Source organism: Nicotiana tomentosiformis, chromosome 12, assembly GCF_000390325.3.
Source record: "Nicotiana tomentosiformis chromosome 12, ASM39032v3, whole genome shotgun sequence".
In the NCBI taxonomy this organism is placed as follows: Eukaryota; Viridiplantae; Streptophyta; class Magnoliopsida; order Solanales; family Solanaceae; genus Nicotiana; species Nicotiana tomentosiformis.
Window position 1 is genome coordinate 20780062 of NC_090823.1, and position 8878 is coordinate 20788939.

Genomic DNA, 8878 nt, shown 5'->3' on the forward strand with positions numbered 1-8878 from the left:
CCATCCGGGGAAGGCCAATATGGTGGCCGATGCTTTGAGTCGCCGGGCAGAGAGTTTGGGGTACCGTGAAGATGTACCAGGATTTGAGGCAGCACTATTGGTGGAGGCAGATGAAGAAGGATATAGTTGGGTTTGTGGCTCGGTGTCTCAACTGTCAGCAGGTTAAGTATAAGCATCAGAGACCGGGTGGCTTGCTTCAGAGATTAGAGATCCCAGAGTAGAAGTGGGAGCGTATCACCATGGACTTTGTAGTTGGGCTCCCACGAACTTCGAGGAAGTTTGATGCTATTTAGGTTATTGTGGATCGGCTGACCAAGTCCGCACACTTCATTCCAGTTGGTACTACTTACTCTTCAGAGCGGTTGGCTGAGATTTACATCCGAGAGATCGTTCGCCTGCGTGGTGTCCCAGTTTCCATCATTTCAGATAGGGGCACTCAGTTTACATCGCAGTTTTGGAGGGCCATGCAGTGAGAGTTGGGTACTCAGGTTGAGTTGAGCACAACTTTTCACCCTCAGATGGACGGGCAGTCCGAGCACACTATTCAGATATTGGAGGACATGTTGTGTGCTTGTGTCATTGACTTTGGGGGTTCATGGGACCAGTTTCTACCACTCGCGGAGTTTGCATATAACAACAGTTATCAATCGAGTATTCAGATGGCTCCGTACGAGGCTTTATATGGGAGGAGGTGTAGATCTTCGGTTGGATGGTTTGAGTCGGGTGAGGCTAGGCTCTTAGGTACAGACTTGGTCCAGGACGCATTAGATAAGGTGAAATTGATTCAGGAATGGCTTCGCACGGCGCAGTCTAGGCAGAAGAGCTACGCGGATAGGAAGGTCCGTGATGTGTCTTTTATGGTTGGGGAGAAGGTTTTGCTGAAGGTATCACCCGTGAAGGGTGTTATGAGGTTTGGGAAGAGGGGCAAGTTTAGCCCCCGGTTCATTGGGCCTTTTGAGGTGCTTCAAAGGATATGGGAGGTGGCTTATAAGCTTGCCTTGCCACCCAGCTTGTCGAATGTGCATCCAGTGTTTTATGTTTCCATGCTCCGGAAGTATATTAGAGATCTATCCCATGTTTTGGATTTCAGCACGATTTAGTTGGAGGGTGATATGACTTATGATGTGGAGCCGGTGGCTATTTTAGATCGGCAGGTTCGAAGGTTGAGGTCAAAGGATATAGCTTCAGTGAAGGTGCAATAGAGAGGTCAGCCTGTGGAGGAGGCCACCTAGGAGACTGAGCGGGAGAAGTGGAGCAGATATCCACGTCTATTCGAGACTCCAGGTATGTTTCTAGACCAGTTCAAGGACGAACGGATGTTTAAAAGGGGGAGGATGTAATGACACGGCCGGTCGTTTCGAGAGTTATAGCCCCGTTTTCCCCATTTCTACTTATTTTTTGTGTTATTCAGCTACATTATGTTATATCGGGTTAGTTGGTTTGGGACCGGAGTGGTTTCAAAGTGAATTGAGACACTTAGTCTCTTAAGTAGAAACTTAAGTTAGAAAAGTCAACTGGAGGTTGACCTATGTGTAAACAATCTCGGATTTGAATTCTGATGGTTCCGTTAGCTCCGTTAGGTGATTTTAGACTTAGGAGTGCATCCGAAATGTGATTTGGAGGTTCGTGGTAGAATTAGACTTGAATTGGCGAAATTGAAAATTTGGCAATTTCGGTCGGCAGTGAAAAATTTGATATCGGGGTCGGAATGGAATTCTGGAAATTGGAGTAGGTTTGTAGTGTCATTTGTGATGTGTGTGCAAAATTTGAGGTCATTCAGACGTGGTTTGGTTGGTTTCGGCATCGGTTGCCGAATTTGGAAATTTAGAATTTCTTAGGCTTGAATCCGAGGGTAATTTGATGAATTTATGTTGTTTTGAGTGATTCGAAGGTTCGACCAAGTTGGTATGTTGATATATGACTTGTTGGTATTTTTGGTTGAGGTCCTGAGGGCCTCGGGGTGATTCCGGGTGGTTAACGGATTTGTCGAAGTTGGAAAATGCAGCTGAAGCTGCTGCTACTGCTATTTTCGCACCTGCGGAAGAAAGAGTCGCATGTGCGAGGCCGCTGGTGTGCGTGGGGAGTGCGCAGGTGCGGGAAATGCTGGGCTAGGCAGGTTGCGCAGATGCGAGTTGGAGGTCGCATCTGCGAGCCCGCATGTGCGAAACCTGGGGCGCAGATATGGAAAGGGGGATGCTGGGCAGGTTTTGCAGAAGCGGAGGAAACGCGCAGGTGCGCCTTCGCAGGCGCGGGGTTTTGGGCCGCAAATGTGGAAGCTGAGCTCCTAAGTGAGTTCCGCACCTGTGATTGATTTTTCTGTAGGTGCGGTGGCGCGGAAGCGTGAAATTTTTCGCAGGTGCGAAAAACCTGGGCAGAAGCCATAAATAGAACCCTTCGCGAATTTGGTTCATTTCCACCATTTTCAAGTCGGTTTTTGGAGCTTTTGGAGTGATTTTTGAAGGGTGATTCAAGGGCTATCAGTGAGGTAAGTTGCTTGAGCCCTAATACTCGTATATATGGTGATTTCCCGTTGTTTAATCATGTAATTAGTGAAAATGAGGGGTTAGGGCTTGGAATATTTGGAGAGTAATTTAAGGATTTGAAGGACCAAACGTTGTCGGATTATGATGAATTTGGTATGGTTAAACTCGTGAGTGAATGAGCTTTCTAGTTTTGTAAATTTTGTCGGATTTCGAGACGTGGGCTCGGGGGCCGGGTTTGAGCTAATTTCGGATTTTGGTCTAATTTTGTAGCTTTTCTTGTGAAATTCATTCCATTAGCGTATATTGATGGCATTGTACTGATGATGAATATATTTGGAGCATTTGGAGGCCGAGTCTAGAGGCAAGAGCATTGCGGGGTAGAGATTTGACCAGTTTGAGGTAAGTAACGATTTTAAATCAAGTCCTGAGGGTACGAAACCCCGGATTTTGTATCATTCTACTATTTTTAGTGACGCACATGCTAGGTGACGGGCGTGTGGGCGTGCACTGTTGGGGATTGTGACTTGATCCGTCCCGTAGCAACTGTAAAGTTACATACTTTGTTGAAACTATATGATACTTATATGTTTTAGAAAGAGTTTCTGTAAATTGGGCTGAATGCCATGTTTGGGCATTGTGCTTGTGCTGTTTGGACCCTTAGGGGCCTTTTCTTACTATCCTCTCATTGTTTTTGATTGAAAATCTATACTCAGTCATGGTTATACTTGTTTACTGCATAACTCAGTTTTATGACTCTATTTTAATGCATATAAATGTTGTTTTGGGCTGAATGCCCTATTTTTACTGAAATGCCCGAGTGGCTTGAGAGATTTATGACTGAGTGAGGCCGAGGGCCTGATTTGTGAGGATATTTATGGGATCGGGCTGCACGCCGCAACATGTTGCATATTTATGGTATCGGGCTGCACGCTGCAGCATGTTGCATATTTATGGGATCGGACTGCACGCCGCAACATGTTTGATATAGGCCGAGGGCCTGAGTGATTATGCCATGATGTGGCTTGATATAGCGCTTGGGCTGAAGGAGCCCCTCCGGAGTCTGTACACACCCTCAGTGACCGCAGGTACCTACTGAGTGCGAGTGCCGAGTGCTGAGTAACTGGGAGGCATGAGTGATTGTGAGGTATGCCCGAGTGGCAAGAGTGATTGTGAGGTATGCCCGAGTGGCACGAGTGACTGTGAGGTTTGCCCGAGGGGCTGTATATGAGTGATGTTTTACCCGAGGGGCTGTTTATGATTTCATCATTTTTGCTCACCTTTGCACTTTTCCTCTGTTTGAAAACTATTAAAAAATATCTTTAAATGATTTTTACTGGAACTAGGTTTAAACGAGATGTTTTGATTTAAATTTCGTTGTTTAAAATGCATGTGGTATTTTACTGAGATTTTCTGATATGAACGTTATATGCTTTATTGCTCGTTACTATTGCTCAGACTTTATTTATTGTTGTTACTTACTGAGTTAGCATACTCACGTTACTCCCTGCACTTTGTGTGCAGATCCAGGTGTAGCTGGACACGGTAGCGGTTGTTGATTGTTTTGAATGCAGATTTTCCCGGGGATAGCAAGGTAGCTGCCTGGCGATCGCAGCCCTACTCTTCTCCCTCTTATCTTCCTATAGTTATCTTTAGCTATTTTCCAGACTGAGTTAGTTTTGATATTGTTAGATAGATTGTAGTAGATGCTCATGACTAGTGACACCCCGATGTCGGACTTTTTCTTCCGCATTTTTATTTTGATTGGAACTCTTTTACGAAGGTTTTTGTGTTAAATAACATTGAAATTATCTTTGAAATGAAAATATCGGTTTGTTTTGGAAATGAGTCGGTTTTCCTAGTTCCACGATAGGCGCCATCACGATAGGGATTAGTTTGGGTCGTGACATAAGGAAACAAAAATTACAGCATCAACAGTTAATAAGCAGCAAAGTAATTTCATTACATAGAGGTAGATGCAAATATCATAAATTAGTACAAGTTGCCCCAAAATGAATTTGTCCCATGACCAACACAACTTGAAATTTCAATTATAAAACTAATAAGGGTCCATCCTTCCCCTGAAGATTTCAGCTGCAAAGTTTTCCCTGAACAACTTCATTCGCTTGTTATTAAGCTGATCCAATGGCGTATCAGTTAGCAGAAAGTCAATAACCTTCACTGCATATGCTCCACTGCTTTTACTACAATAAACAAAGGCACAATTAATTATTAAAGAAACTAGAAGAATGAGTAAAACATAATGGATGACATATTTAATTTACCCTTGCTGAATGGCTGGCACATCTATAATACGCTCCTAGGACCATTTCTTGGTAAGCACATCTTGGCCTAAGTCTGCAAATTGGCCAGTTTTCATCGAAATCCTAGGCATCATGAGTGCGAGGGGTTGTACCGGTTCTTGTAGTTTACCATCTCCATACAAACTGATATTGCTATCGTAAATTCAAATCAAACCCTCCACCAAGTGAAAAACAAAAAGCACAAAATACTTGTTATCAATTTGCCACACACAGTACAATAGCTTAGCCTTGCACCACCACTCTACAGCCCCATGTTTTGGCATACTTCCTTGAGGATATAGCATCAGGGGTGTAAGGCACAAGTCTTGACAAACATCAACTGTCTTACAAAAGTCCAAATCATTTCCCTCTTTACTGGCAATCTCCTTGATCTTATCCCATGCAGTGCACATGTTATTGCATAATGCAACATCCATAACAACATGACTATGGGCATAAAGGTGTGGACGTTTTATGTTTCGTACACGCATCAGTGCCAAAAGTTCCTCCACATGCTAAATATTATAAAAATTGTATGTTAAATATGGAGCTACTAAAAAAAAGAAATACACGCAGTGATTAAGGGACTTACAAAAATTAAAACGAACTTAACAGCGCACAACTGCTTGAAAAACCTCCAACCATAGCTTCCAGTCAAGAAGTTTTAGGGAAACTTCTCCTTCTTGTCAAACCATTTATAGAATAGTTTCTTATCTTCCTCCGAAATTGGTTTGAGTACGTCTACCTTTAGTTTCTTCTTCTTGCTCTGTTTCAGCTTCCTCATCTAGCTTGCAGAAATTGAAGCATTCCTCAATCTTCTTTGCAATCTTGTAACTCCGTACCAAGGTGACTCAACTACTTTAGAAGGGCTCTCATTCTAATTTTGCATCTCCCCAAGGATCTTCAACATCTTATCTAATTTCTCATTCACAACCTTCAACTCTTCGCGCACGTCTGTATCACTTGGCTGAGCATTGCACATCCTGCATGGTCCTCCTCTACCAATATTAGAAAAACCACCAACTAGTGGTGAACCAGGAATATTCTAGTGAGTACGTAATTTTTGCCCTAATGTCAAATTACTCCTAAAAATATTTCAAATTAGCTTTTAATTATTTTAGAAAGTTTTAGGAATTTGTCTATATTTTATTTGATTTTGTTTTGTGTGTATTTGTGTTTTGTGCATTTTTATTAGCATTTTAAAATCATCAAAATGACAAAATTATTTTATATTTTACTCTTTGTATTTTTAGATCTTAATCACATGTTAATTGCATTATTAAATACAAAATCACAAAAATAATAATTCATTAGTTATTTTGATTAATCAATTAGTCTTAGTTTAATGATTCATAACTTAATTAATTAATTGTTAGACAAAGTAGGAATAGGTTTATTTTGCAATTTAAGTCTTACATATTATGTTAGTTAATTAGTGGTTAAAAATGAAAGAGAAAGAAAAAAGGAGAAGGGGTTGTTTTGAGCTTCAAAACCAAACTGGGCCAACATTTAAATGGCCCAATTGCCAAATACTAGCCCCAGTCCACTTCAAAACTGGTCCAGCCTCTTCAACAACCAAACAATGTCGTCTTTCGCCTAAACAATCCTGGCCCTTCATCTTGTGCAATCCAACGGATGGGAACTCACCCCAATATCCCTTAAAATGGTTAGAACAGACCCACCTACCCACCAAAACCCTTCCCAGAACACCCCCTTTCTCGTCTCTCTCACTCACCGCCCAACGTCGCCGCCGGAAATTGCCTACGGCGGCGGCCTAGCTCCAAACCACCAAAAAATATCACTCTATACTCCCTCTCCCTCCTCATTTCTAATATATTACCCATTTCCCTTAGAACCCTTCAGTTTTTTTTTGAATAGAGGATTTAGGAAATACCCAAAACCCTAGTCCGCCCCCGTTCAATTTTTCACTAGTTTCAAGACTCGATTTGACCTGGGACTTGCGTTGATCAATTGTTCTCAATGAGAATAATCGATTAACATTAGTTTCGGTTCATTTCAAAGATGTCGAAATCCGGTCAAACCACCGTTGACCGGTCATTTGCTCCCCAATCGTTCTGATGTTGTTTCTCCAGCGGGTCAAGGATCGTTTCTGTCACTTACTTTGAGCTTAATAGGTATACTCCTTTTTCTTCTCCCTTTTCTATTGTTTTCAGCTTTTTGGCTCCTCATTCATCTTTGAATTTGGTCCGTCAATTAAGTCCAGTCATGCAGAATGAGGTTCTAGATGAATTAAGGTTTGCATATCGTCTTAATTGTCATTTTTTCGTTTTAATTAGTTGTTGATTCATAGTTCACTAATTGTTGGCTTAACTTTAGTTAATTGGTAATTTTGAATTAGTTAGTAATTACCTATGTTGAGTATTTATAGGTTTGCATAATCAATTGGACCACTTCCATGTTTAGTTGTCAAGTTTTGATTTGTTTGCTAGTTTGATAGACTTTCGAATTTGATGCTGAGTTTGCATATGTTCAGTCGTTAAGAGTTTTGATTTTATTTTTAATAGTTTAATTGTTGTCTAAATATTAGTTTAAATTATTGGTTCAATGCAGAAATCCTGTTTCATAATTAGGGTAAGTGGTTTTAGACTGTTAAGGAGTTAAGAGAAAGAAAAGAAGGAAAGAGTAAATAACATGGGCCTAAGGGGATATGTTGGGAATTGACTAAAGGAATATTTTTTCTGTAGCTATTTTAGAAGATTCTATAAGATAGAATAAGGGTCATTTTACAATTAAAAAGTGAAAGGGGTTGGGCATTTGGGGCTGAGAGAGTAATACAAAAATAGAAAAGGGACTGAAAAAGAAAAGAAATAACAGAAGGCACAACTAGAAAATCAGTTATAAAAGATGCCCTCCCTACACACCACTCATGGACTCTCATACACTCTCACCCTTCACCCATGCAATACTTCCCTGAAAGAAAAGCTGAGAACAAAATTCTGGAATTCAGAATTGAATTCCCGATCTTGAAATCCAAAACTCCCTAAACCGTAAAAAAAAAGAAGAAGATTTTAGAAGCTGTTTCTAAGATTTTGCTGGTTCTCTTCAATAACTTCTGGTTTCTCAAGTTAATTTTGGACTGGAAATCGAGGTTTACTATGTGGTCTACTGCTGATTAGTTGCTATTTGTTGCTGCTTATCAATCTGTAGCTGAGCTTTTAGTTCTGGTTTTTATTTCTTCTCCATAAATAAGAGATCTATTTTCTTTTGTGTGTTTTGCTGTTAACCAGGTATCCTCTGATCAAATATCCTGAACCTTATTTATTTGAATGATAATAGTATAAATTTGTTCATGTTTTGTTAGTTTCATTGCTGCCAAATTGATTGATATTCCCTATGTTACATCATGTTCTATCGATAAGTGTAAATGTTATTCCGTGAGAATTGTTGTTGTAATTTCTGTGGTTGTCAACAGTTTAATGTGTTAATATACTGAAATGAGATCATTGTTGCATAAGCGATCATTTTACTCTCTGCCTGGAATAAAATTTTTTTGTTGTTTATTGGTGATGAAGGAAGTTGTTGGCACTGACTACACGACTGTAATCTGCAGATCTGACCACTAATTGGTCAAGTCAGTGAATTTTGACACCAAAGAGTGGGATGGAGGTTCAAGCTGAAAGCAAAATATATTTTGCTTTAGGCTCAATATTATCCTAACTGATTTATGCATGTATTAGAAAGCTTTATGCCATGTTATCATCATTGAGAATTGTAATTGAAATGACCACTACTGTAAACACCAGAATCTGGTAGTCTCGAGGTTTGAATGCCAGCTTTGCTATTTGATATTCGTATAATTGACTTTTCTGCTCATATGCAAATCTGAATTTAGTTTAAAATATTAATCTGCACAAAAGGTGGCTAACTTTGCAATGGCATGTTTGGCCATGTATTATGATTGATTTTATTGGCCTTGCTAATTGTGCCTGCCAACAAGCTTTGGAGTTCGCTAGGCACTAAAGTTTCTTTTGTCATACGAAATTGGGCTTCAAATTAAGGCCACTTGTTACTACATGACCTGTTGGAATTTTGAACTAAATTAAGCTTGACCCATGGCACTGTTTCTAATTGTTA

General features: G+C 40.4%; 1 long non-coding RNA gene across 1 annotated transcript; it reads left to right on the plus strand.

Annotated features, from left to right (window-relative positions):
* The first annotated feature begins 6483 nt into the window (after positions 1-6483).
* Positions 6484-8601, plus strand: LOC104085043 (uncharacterized). The gene is made up of 2 exons (XR_683748.4): positions 6484-6918; positions 8317-8601. It is a non-coding gene; the product is annotated as an uncharacterized lncRNA (long non-coding RNA).
* Positions 8602-8878: the final 277 nt, after the last annotated feature.